Source organism: Spinacia oleracea, chromosome 1 (assembly GCF_020520425.1).
Source record: "Spinacia oleracea cultivar Varoflay chromosome 1, BTI_SOV_V1, whole genome shotgun sequence".
Taxonomy (NCBI): Eukaryota; Viridiplantae; Streptophyta; class Magnoliopsida; order Caryophyllales; family Amaranthaceae; genus Spinacia; species Spinacia oleracea.
In genome coordinates, this window is record NC_079487.1 from 76,332,193 (window position 1) to 76,344,269 (window position 12,077).

The following is a 12,077-nucleotide window of genomic DNA, read 5'->3' on the forward strand; positions in this document are numbered from 1 at the left end:
AATTCATAATTTAGTGTGCTTCAATTTTAATTTCTCGGCTTTTTTTTTCTCGGTTCAAATTTTTATTTTTATTTCATATTGTAATTTGTTTGATTTTGGTCTGACAATGGAGTTTTTTTATGTAACAGTCGAATATGCCGGAGAAATTGAACCAGTGTAAGCTTGATGCTCGCCGTGAACAATGCCTTTCGCAAGGTCCTGCATTCATTTTCTTTTCTTTTTTTGATTTTTACAGTTCTGTATTTTTCTTGCATAAATTAAATTGGAATCTTGCATCCACTAATTATCTAGAGCTTGCTCTCTTTTTTTCATTCACAATGAATTTCCTGGGCCCTTTGATTGTATTGGCATATCTTTCCTTTTATATATTGTGACTGTCAGGAAGACGTAGGATAACCTTGGTTATTATGGGTGCTTCATATGTAACCATATCTAACTTGGATGTTGGATAACCTTTATTTTTGGTTGTTTCTGGTTGGTAGTCTTTGTGATGATCAGTTGGGAAGTGTATATATGCCTGCTTGCTATGGTTGTTTTATTATTAATGAAACTTCCAAGTGTCCTGAGGTTTGTGATGATCAGTTGGGAAGTTGTTTATTCTAATGAAACAGAGAGCAGGTTGCGTAGGTTGTACTATGGCTATCATGAAGAATGTTTTAAGGTGTCTTTCGGTGAGTTTCTATTGCTTCAACTGTTGTAGGAGCTTACAACTCCAATGTAATACGGGCGAAGTTTATTAAACTAGACTTTAAATAAACTAAAATTGTGCAAAAGTATATTACATGTCTATAAAAGTAAATTGTATCTCTTGATGCAAACTAACACTCCTCTGTATCTTTCCTTTTAACCTTAACTTATACCCACCAACCTCCTTTCTGGAGGAAACGTTGTCACTAATGCAATAATTATCACTCCATGATAATGATTAGAGTAGGATATTATGTGAACAATGATTATAATGATGAGCAACTAAGGGAAGAACCACCTCAGAAGATGATTATTGACAAAGTTCAGATGACACTCCTCTGTTGTCCTGTGTGGACTGCTGGACAGGTGAACTATTTTGTACAATTCTGAAGGGCTGGTCAATGGTGATGCAGGCTTGTTGCTGGGTAGCTGAGTTGTTCTGTATGGTTGCGGTCCTTACCTTTTATGTCAGATTGCTGTGTAGGAAATCAGGTTGCTGGGTAGCCATTTCTTGGACTGGATTTGGCTGTTGATGAAATGACTCTGCATCATATTGTAGGATTGCATTAAGTGCTTCTTGTACTAACTTTATGGCTGCAGTCTGTTGCAGTCCAAGTTTCTCTGTCTTTGCAACTTGGTCATCAACTTCCTAGAGATTGTTGTTGTTTTTACTCAGCTCCATATTCAAGTTACTCATCTCATGGCTATTGTTTCCATCTCCACTTTCTTTTTCATCTGCTTGAATGATATCTTGGGCCTCATTCGTTTATGGTTCACTTAAACTTTTATGTTAAAAGTGTAGTTAGGTTATCAACATGTTGGGTGATCTATGGTGATTTTGCCTTTTATTGGGTTGTAACTAAAATATTAAAAAACGAATTTTTTTTAAAAAAAAAAAGTCATTTGCAACGCACATTTAGCTAATGTGCGTGGCAAATGACTTTTTTTTTTTCGCCTAAAAGTCATTTGCGTCGCACATTTAGCTAATGTGCGTTGCAAATGACTTTTCAGGCATGGTGCTGAAAAGTCATTTGCGTCGCACATTTAGCTAATGTGCGTTGCAAATGACTTTTCAGGCATGGTGCTGAAAAGTCATTTGCAACGCACATTTGCTAAATGTGCGTTGCAAATGAGGTTCATTTGCGTCGCACAAATGTGCGACGCAAATGACTTTTAGTCATTTGCGTCGAGAGCTTTTGCCACGCACGATGTGCGACGCAAATGTGCTTAAAAGTGCGATGCAAATGACCCTTTTTCCACTAGTGCGGGTAATAAAAATTGGGAACCTGTTGCAACAGGTTCCGGTTCTCAACTTTTCGGAACGGATACCCTGTTGGATACCCTGTACACACCAATTCTAATATAAAATGCTCAAAATAAGGGATAAGGCCATATAAAAATGCTGCGTATTCCCAAAAAAAAAAAAAATCCAAGCTAATTTTTAGAAAATATAATTTTAGAAGCATAATGTAAGCCCAAACGATATAACAAATAAAGCCCAAACCATAAAGTAACTTTTTTTTCAATAAATTAACAACAATTTATTTAAAATTTAAAATGACAGGGCACCCTGAATCGGAACCTGTTATAACAGGTTCCGGTTCCGATTCTCATTTTCAGGAACCTGTTGCAACAGGTTTCGGTTCTCATATTCAGGAACATGTTGCAACAGGTTTCGGTTCCTGAAATTTTGACAGGGTACCCTGTTGTGCTCACCCCTAGTGAATAATGAATGTGATAAGGGATATTCAAATACAATTTACGTACAACTAGAATAAGTTTTTTACTGGATAGAGGGAAAAAACACTAAAATAAGTCCTACGAATTATTTAATAGCCGTAAGATTATGGGTAGATGGTTCAATTCAACATGCATTACCTTGCCTCCCCCCCCCCCCCATTCCTATCCCTCTTTTTCCTTCTATTTTTTCTAGTGTTACCACCCAATTCATCATTGGGGCAAATGCGGATTCGGGACGAGTTCTTGGTGGATAAGTTTCAATCCCCTATCAATTGTTGTTGCGGGGGACCGAATACGTGGTCCGCCCTACGAAATTCAACCTCAATCACCATTGAACCAACAAATATTTGATCCTCTTTTTCTTTATAAGATTTCGAACTTTTTGCTCTTATCGGCTGAAAATAATCTAATTTATTCTATGATGGATTTAGTTTTAGTAAACTTGGTTGAGTTTAGTATGGTACAAGTTGATCATTTAGTGAAGATTTATGTGGAGTTGAAAAGGATGACAATTTTCAACTACAATAAATTAGACAATTAGATGGAAATCATATTCACGGATACAACGGATTGACAGACCCCCTCGTTGAAGTTGTATAAAACAACGATATAAAAGAGGACATAAAGGATGATCGGTGTACGACGATTGTAGTTTTGCTGAAAATAAGTTTTATTAAATTCAATTTAATTTGTTATGTATCTGCTAGATTCATATTTTTTTCATAGATGTATGACTCTTTTTTTAGTAATTTAATGGTTTTATTTCGAAAAAAAGCCCGTTCTAAAATGAACTTTGCATTTTATGTTTTAATCTGTTTCATAATTTTTTTCATTGTGTTTTATACTATTTTTGGACATGAAATTTACTATCTTATACTTTTTAACCCACAACATTTATACTCCCTCCGTCCCGGAATACTCGACCCGATTTGACCGGCACAGAGTTTAAGGAACTTGAATTGACTTATTTAATTTAATAGGTAGTAGTTGATAGTGGAGTATTATTTTAATGTAGTTAGTGGAAGGTGGGTTAAGAGGTGGGGTTGGGGGAGAGTAGGGGTTGAATTTTTAATTATTTTTTGTATGGAGTAGGGGGTAGGTGGGTTAATAGGGGTGGAGTGAGAAATAATATAATATTGTTAGAATATTTCCATTTTTAGAAACAGGTCAAGTATTAAGGGACGACCCGATAAGGAAAACAGGTCAAGTATTCCGGGACGGAGGGAGTAACTTAATTTTTCTTACTTTATTCGTTTTTTAGTTACACTCACCACCTTTTTACACATTTCTCTTACTTTATCCATATTTTATTATATTCACTCAGCTTTTTACACATTATTCATCTTTTATCTTAATATTTGTGCAAATAGTAAATGTAAAGATTATTTTACAACGGAGGTAGTACTCCCTCCGTCCCTTAATACTCGCACCGGTTTGACCAGTGCGGAGTTTAAGACACTTGAACTGACTTATTAATTTAATGGGTGATAGTTGATAGTGGATTATTTTTTTAATATAGTTAGTGGGAAATGTGTAAGGGGTTGTGGGAGGTGTGAATTTTTAAATAACTTTTTGTAGGGAGTAGGGGTGTATGTGGGTTAGTAGGTAAGTGTGAGAAATAATATAATATTGGTAAAAATTTCCATTTATAAAAGCGGTGCAAGTATTAAGGGACGGCCCGAAAATAAAAGCGGTGAAAGTATTAAGGGACGGCACGAAAATAAAAGCGGTGTGAGTATTAAGGGACGGAAGGAGTATATGTTAGGAATCTTGCACAGTTTCCAATGCAACAGTTCTATGTAAATATTTTCAAATACGTACTCCTTATGATATTTTTTCTTAAAAATTTGATATTATGAAACTAGAAACCGAGTCGAATTAAACAAGATCTAACATGAATGTGTTTTAAATTACAATATCGATGAAGTACGTTTACATAGTATACTAAATACATAGTAGATTCTATTTTCATTATATACTCACCCCGCTTCAGAATAACAGACACATTATTAACTTTTTTTTCACTATTAATATATTAACTTTAACTATATCTTTTTTACTAACATATTAAAAACAATCCCTAAAAAAAAAGTTATCATGTGAAAGGTCGTTAAATAGGTATTGATAGTATACTTCCATAACCTCACATCAATACCTAGTCAATAAAAAGGAAGACCATGGATTATTAAATGACATGTGTCATCCCATCTTTCCTCCATTAATTTATTTTTTATTTTTATTTTTATTTTTGTTGTTTGTTTCACAAATTATTATACAACTTTAACACCTGAATTCATTATTTATTTTCAAAATCAATTCACCATTTAATTCATATAACTTCTTCCACCCCATCTCCCTCCTTAACACTCGATATTAATTCACCATCTAATTTGTATATGTTTTCAACTTTCAACCTACTAAAATCACAATCCTTCAACAAAATTAGCACTTTAAAAAATCGATTAACAACCACTATATAATTACCCGTTCATTGAACGGGCTCATAAGCTAGTTTTCTTTATAATGTTTACTACGGAGTAATATTTATTTACACTTATTAATGATCAAATAAGTGTATTGACAAGTGTGTTAAGGTAGACAAAGTTAGTTATCCTGAGACGGAAAAAGTAATATTTGGAGGGAGTATAATCAATTAAAAACTTTTAAAAACAGAGGAAGTATAATACTACAATCATACTACGTATATGGTAATACTCGAACCGGTTTGATCGGCACAGAGTTTAATGCAATGTAATTGACTTATTATTTAATTTAATGGTAGTTGATAGTGGGATATTTTTTTTAATATAGATAGTGAAAAATGTGGCAACTTTTTAAAGAGATAGTGGAACATGACTCACTTTTTAATGCTTTTTTAAGGGAGTAGGGATATAAGTGGGACCATGAGTATGTATAAAATATCAATAAAAAAAATTCATTTATAGAAATGGTGCGAGTAATCCGGAACGACTTTATTAGGAAATCGTGAATATTCCGAAACGGCAGGAGTATATGTTACTCCGTATTAGACAAGTTTGTATTGAATAGAGCCAAAAATTGAAGCATATTTGGAAGCGGATTCTAGGGTCCTTACCGACATATTGGTGCATTGTAGACTACTAATCAAACAACTCTCAGTGAGTTAGACTTAACATACGGTGTACTTGTTGGCATATCAAAGTTAGACTTAAGAAAGTCATCCAAGACTTCAACAATCAAGCTGGAGCTGGAACTGTTTAATCATTAAATTAATTAACTGATTCCAGAAGAAATAAACTTTTACTCCGTACCTTTTAAGGATTCTCAGTTCTCACCTAAGGCTGGGTCTGGGTGTGTACATTTTGTACCTAGCTTGGCGTGGTTTTAGTCAGAAATTAGGCGCGGAGCTGGTTCTAATATGGGAGGGACCATATTTAATTAGCTTTCAATTTAATTTTTAGTGCTACGTGGAAATTGGAATTTCAATTTAAAATTCAAAGATTGAATTGTCCTCAACATATTTTCTTTTTGTCTCTAACTAATTGTTGCCTTAGCAGCAAAGAAGGTAAGGACTTGGTCAATGATGACCGATTTCATAGTCTACTAATGCTAATAGGCCGGGCATTCCGACATGAGTCGGAGGTGGACTGGGTGGAGCGCAAATGAACCTAACATTAAATAACAAAGTACAGTTGATTGTATCATTTTTACACATGACAATTATTGGTTCTATCATTTTAGACACTAGAATATTTTTAATACAAAGAAATAGCTTATATTAACAAGATGGCCGGGCAAAAGCCCTATAGGGTTTGTTTACATCAGGAAGCTTAAATATCCGGATTTGCACAAGCAAAATCTGCATCATATGTTGGTTTAGCACAAGGAGGGAGTCAAGAAGTGATCCTTGTGCCCTACTGCCAATCTGCCATAGTAATGAGCCTTAAGGTTTGCTTCTCTTGGATATGCCTTAAGATCATTTTCTAGTGAGAATGAAGGAAGAATAGTATACACACAATTCCTAACTAACATCTTATATTTGAATTATTTTTCGAAATTTGAAAAAATGTTTCGAAACTAACACATTCATAGCTAAAGATGTGCATTGGAGATCACATCAAATACAATACAAGTAAATAAAGATAGTGTATTTTCTATGGGCTTCTTAAATTTTTTTTATTATTGGGCTGCTTATATTTTGGGCCTTGTTTAGCCCAAATAAAAAATGTTTATATTGGACTGTTTCTTTTCCAACTACTAGTCGCTGGCCGCGCGCGGTGTAGCTGGGAATTTCAATTTAACACTAATGTGTTTTATTGCTTGAACGCACGTGGTGTAGCTGGGAATTTCAAATTTGACACTAATAACAAGGAATGTATTTATCAGCTGAAATATCAAGTGATAATCAGCTCAATGAAAGGCTACTTTTAGTAAAGGTGTTGGTTCCTGTGGCCTGTACCTGTTGTCTCGGCTTAAATCTTCTATTATCTTGGAGCATGGCTGCTTAACTACGCTAGTAAGTACAAAGGTCAACATATGTTCAGCAAGAATGATCTCATAGTATTGAGATTATCATCATTTATAGACTTTCTAATTTCTGTCCGGGGTGATGTGTTCATAGGATATGCAACGACGGACACACAAAATTTCAGTTATGATTCACCTGACATGAAGGTATTCAGTTTCAAAGAAATTACAGCAGCCACAACTAATTTTTCATTTTACAAGAAGCTTGGAGAGGGTGGACCGGTTTATAAGGTATCCTTCAAAACCAATACCAAGTACATTTCCCTCACCACTTAAAAAATACATATATCTATTTCTCCAGGGTAAATTAAAGACAAATAGCAGTAAAGAGACTTTCAAAAGCTTCAAGGTAAGGATTTGAGCAGTTCAAGAATGAAGTTATGCTCACTGCAAAACTTCAGCATGTAAACTTGGTTAAGGTGCTGGGATTTTGCGGGGAAAGAGAGGAAAAAATGCTCATTTATGAATACCTTGCAATTAGCAGCTTGGATTTCTACCTTTTTGGTATAACTTTTGCTTGACTATGTTCAATGATGATATAAACTCTAGCTCAAGAACAAAGACATGAGCACATAACATTCTGGCAGCTGATAGATTCCTTTCCCCGTCTCTTAGCAGATCTTGTGGAACGTTTGCAGCTCAATTGGGGAAAGCGTGCTCACATCATCAAAAAGAATAATTCAAGGCCTCCTATACCTGCAAGAATACTCAAGGCTAACCATCATTCACCGTGATCTAAAAGCCAATAATATTTTACTTGACAAAGATTTAAATCCTAAGATATCAGACTTTGGCATGGCAAGAATATTCCAAAAGGATGGATATGAAGCAAACACAAGCAGAATTATGGGAACATAATGAGTATATAGTTTTGCTTGCATTCTTGTTATACACTAATTATTCAGGTTATACTCAAACATATTAATCATATTCTGGCAGTGGATATGTTCCTCCGGAGTACGTGAAACAAGGAGTATACTCCAGAAAACATGATGTTTATAGCTTTTGAGTGCTGCTGCTACAAATCATCAGTGGGAAGAGGAATAGCCAATTCTATGGTGTTAATGAAGAATACAACCTCTTGGAGTATGTAAGTAACTGCACCCAGCTAATTGATAGAGTGAGCTTAATTCATATATATTATAAATCCGAGTTTAAGAATGTATTTCATTTGGAGGAGGTTTACTGTTATACGGAGGGAGTATACGAATTGCATAGTTATAAAGTAGTAATTAAAATTTTCTCTGGGATAGGTTCTTATTGTATCTAATTTAATAAAGAGATGATATTGAATTATTAAGCAAATTAACTCGAATTATGATATGAATTCTAAGCAATCTTCATCCAAACAATAAACATAAACAGCATCAACATACATATTGTAAAACAACTAACCAACCATTATTGATCAAGTCACGCTAAATCAACATGATACAATGGCAACAACAAAATCCGACATCGATACAAAGATGTTTATACCTGCTTGGCAACAAACTCAGGATAATTATCCTGAAGCAAATAAAGAGCTTGTCTAGTAGCCAACCTAAGATCTCTTTTACCAGGACCAGGAGCACTCTTCAAATCATTAACCTGGAAAATAGTGTTAACGCCAGCAGCATCAAATCAAGCTTCCTAATACTCCTCTCTAAAAACTGAATCCTCCACCTCAAAAACCTCTCTCTCTTCTCCTCACTCGAAAAGGTATCCAAATACAAATCCTTATTCTGAAACTCCCCATAAACATTATAACAAATTGGGTGTCCTTCCCTATGATGTCCATGCATAAACACCACTTTCCCCAAATCATCCCCTAAATCTTCATCCACCAATTTGTCAATCCCAAATTCAACCCTCCAATTAAGGGTATTTTTAAGAATTGAGAATGCATCATTGACTTTAAAATCTCTCGCCCTCAAAAATTTCAGCAAAATTACATCTGTTCTTTCATCTTTCAGTAAGGGTATCCCCCAAATTGAAACCTCTTGTTCTAATTCAGATTCTGTTTCTGGGTTTTGCTCCTCTTTTATAGCAGAGTCAACGGTGGTGGTTGATTTTGATTTGGGTACGAGGGTTTTGTCGGAGAGGGACTGTTTAAGTAGGGTTTTGAATTACTTTGCAGATTTTAAGGCAAAGGTTTCTTGTTGGATCAACTGGAATTGAAATTAGTAAGAAGGAGGAATCAATTAGCAGCTTATGAGTTGAGTGCAATTGTCTCCAACAAAGTTCATCATCCCCGAAGACATAATAATCTGATCTTAATCGTAGTTTTTTTTTTTTTTTTTGCTCATCGCACCATTTGCAAAAATAAAAATAAAAATTCAATAATTACTCAAATCAAACAAAAAAATCATACAAACCCTTGATCAGAATAAAAAATAGTCATAGCAAAAAACTGCAATTTAACCAGAAAAGGAAGAACAATAGGAAAAGTACCGAATAAAAAAATAAACCTAGAAATTAACAATTGAGTGTAACCAGGGAGAGAAAAATGTACCAGAAGAAAGATTTTACAAATTCGTCGTTGGGGAGGAGAGAGAAATTCAAGATGAGTGCTTGCTGGCTGTTACTGTCACCACTCCCCAGCCATAGCGGAAAAAACAAGGAGATATTCAAGGGAAGAGAGTTAAGACTCAGGATACCAGAGAAGTGCAAATAACGTGGGAAAGGGAAACGATGCGTTTAATTTACTGTAGATAAGCTACAGTAATTTTCATTCCCACTTTTTAAAAGGTTATAGATTTGTGACTGCTTGGCTAAAGATCAACCCTTTGATTCTTGAATCTGGGTATGGTATGCTACTATGCTAGGCATAAAATAATACCAAGTATTATTCTCTTAGGGGTTAGGACTTAGGACCTCCCCGTAGATCAAATAATTTACGTAGTTTGCTAAATAAATTTAATGTCACGCTATTCGACACCCAGTTTTACGTATATCGTCCGTTTTATTTATGGTGAAAATCCGATATTACCCTTATAAATTCACCCCCCCCCCACCCCCAAATCCCACCCCAACTCATACATCACTTTCTCTCTCTACATAATATCTCCACCCCCTTCCCACCGGGGCCACCCATTGCCGGCACCCACCACCGTCATCCACGACCCACCCACCACCACCGACTCACCACCGTCATCCACGACCCACTACCACCACCCACCATCAACATCCACCACCACCATGAACGAGTTTGAAAAGGGTCCCAAGATGAAGTCAAAGGTCAGCTCGTCGGGTCAAGTAGAGGGGATGCCGCCTCCACCGTCGTCTACGTCCGAGTTACAGGTATGAATTTATTTATTTTTGATTTTTTTTTTACGGAATAGGGCCAGAAATCCTATTCTTACCTAGGTATGGAATAGGAATTTCAACCCTATTCCATATAAAACATGGAATAGGGATCTCGACCTTATTCCGTGTTTTACATGGAATAGGGCTAAGAATCCTATTCCATTCCTAAGTAGGAATGAGAATTTTGGCCCTATTCCAGCCTAGGAATGGAATGGGGATCATGGCCTTATTCCATGTTTTCTTGTTTTTTTTTTGTTTCGCTGGCATCAAACATTGATAATGATAGGGATTGCCAACACGCTAACTCTTGTTTTAATTAATGCAAAATTATGAATTAATAATTAGTAATAATTAATAAAAAAATCGAACCTAATTAATAGTGAATAATAATTGAATCATAATAACAAAAAATAATTAATTAATATTTAGTAATAATAAATAAGAATAATAAATGATTAATAATGAAAATTTAGTAACTACTCCGTAATAATTAGTGATAATAAATAATGAAAATAAATAATTAATAATAAAAAAATCAGTAATGTTTATAAATAATTAAATGATATATAACAAAAAAAAAGTAAGTAATTAATAATAGTAATAGGGTCATCATTCCTATTCCTACCTAGTGGAGTAGTGGGTGAGTTCCTATTTGGGTAGCAGTAAGGATTTTTTTTTTTTTTTTTTTTTGCAATGGAATGGGGTTAATATTCCTACTCCAACCCCTAGGTGGAAATAGGACTACTAGCCCTATTCCAACCTAGGGATGGAATAGGGATCTCAATCCTATTCCATGTTTCTTGTTTTTTTGTTTCGCTGGCATCAAACATTGATAGGGATTGCATCCAACACGCTAACTCTTGTTTTTTGGTTTCGCTGACATCAAATTAATAACGCAAAATTATGAATTAATAATTATTAATAATTAATAAAAAAATCAGTAATTAATAGTGAATAATAATGAAATCATATATAACAAAAAATAAATAATTAATATTTAGTAATAATAAATAAGAATAATAAATGATTAGTAACAAAAATTTAGTGGAGTAACTAATAATTAGTGATAATAAATAATGAAAATAAATAATTAATAATAGTAATAGGGTCATCATTCCTATTCCTACCTAGTGGAGTAGTGGGTCAGTTCCTATATGAGTAGCAGTAAGAATTTTATTTTTTATTTTTTTGCAATGGAATGAGGTTAATATTCCTACTCCAATCCCTAGGTGGAAATAGGAATACTAGCCATATTCCAACCTAGGGATGGAATATGGATCTCAATCCTATTCCATATATTTGTTGCATGCCCATGTCGGTTTGTTGTCCGTGAATTTGGATTGGTGTTATCCATTACCTACTTTTATTTATTTTATTATAATTTTCTTTAATTGCTTTCCTTCATTGAAGTTGGCTTGTGGTTGTGTTCAAAAAATTTGTCCATTTGTTGTTTGTACATATTGCATGAATGAACTATATTTATGACAATTGCTTATTCAACACTTGTTTATCCTTTCAGATTTTTATTTCCCATTTCTTTTATTATTTGTTTGCCCAACTATATTTATGACAATGGCCTAATATATAGGCATTTAGTAATCATAAACACCCACTAATTTGTTTTATTTAAGACTAAAAAATGGATCAAATATATACGGAGTATTAGAAATGAATTATGTCGGCTAATAAGGAAACGAGTATGTCGGCATTTGGATTAGAGTACGATTCTAAACCATTATTGCCTAATAATTAAGAAATAATCTATAGTACGATTCGAAACAATTATCGTAGTTTTGAACATAAGTAAAATTAGTAATAATAAATAATGACATAAGTAATAAATAAATAAACTAGTA

General features: G+C 34.2%; 1 long non-coding RNA gene across 1 annotated transcript; it reads right to left on the bottom strand.

The window, feature by feature from the left end:
- Positions 1 to 7,041: 7,041 nt before the first annotated feature.
- Positions 7,042 to 9,781, bottom strand: LOC110776048 (uncharacterized). The gene is made up of 2 exons (XR_002529948.2): positions 9,428 to 9,781; positions 7,042 to 7,629 (listed from the first exon to the last, which is right to left on the bottom strand). It is a non-coding gene; the product is annotated as an uncharacterized lncRNA (long non-coding RNA).
- Between the last annotated feature and the right edge of the window lie 2,296 nt (positions 9,782 to 12,077).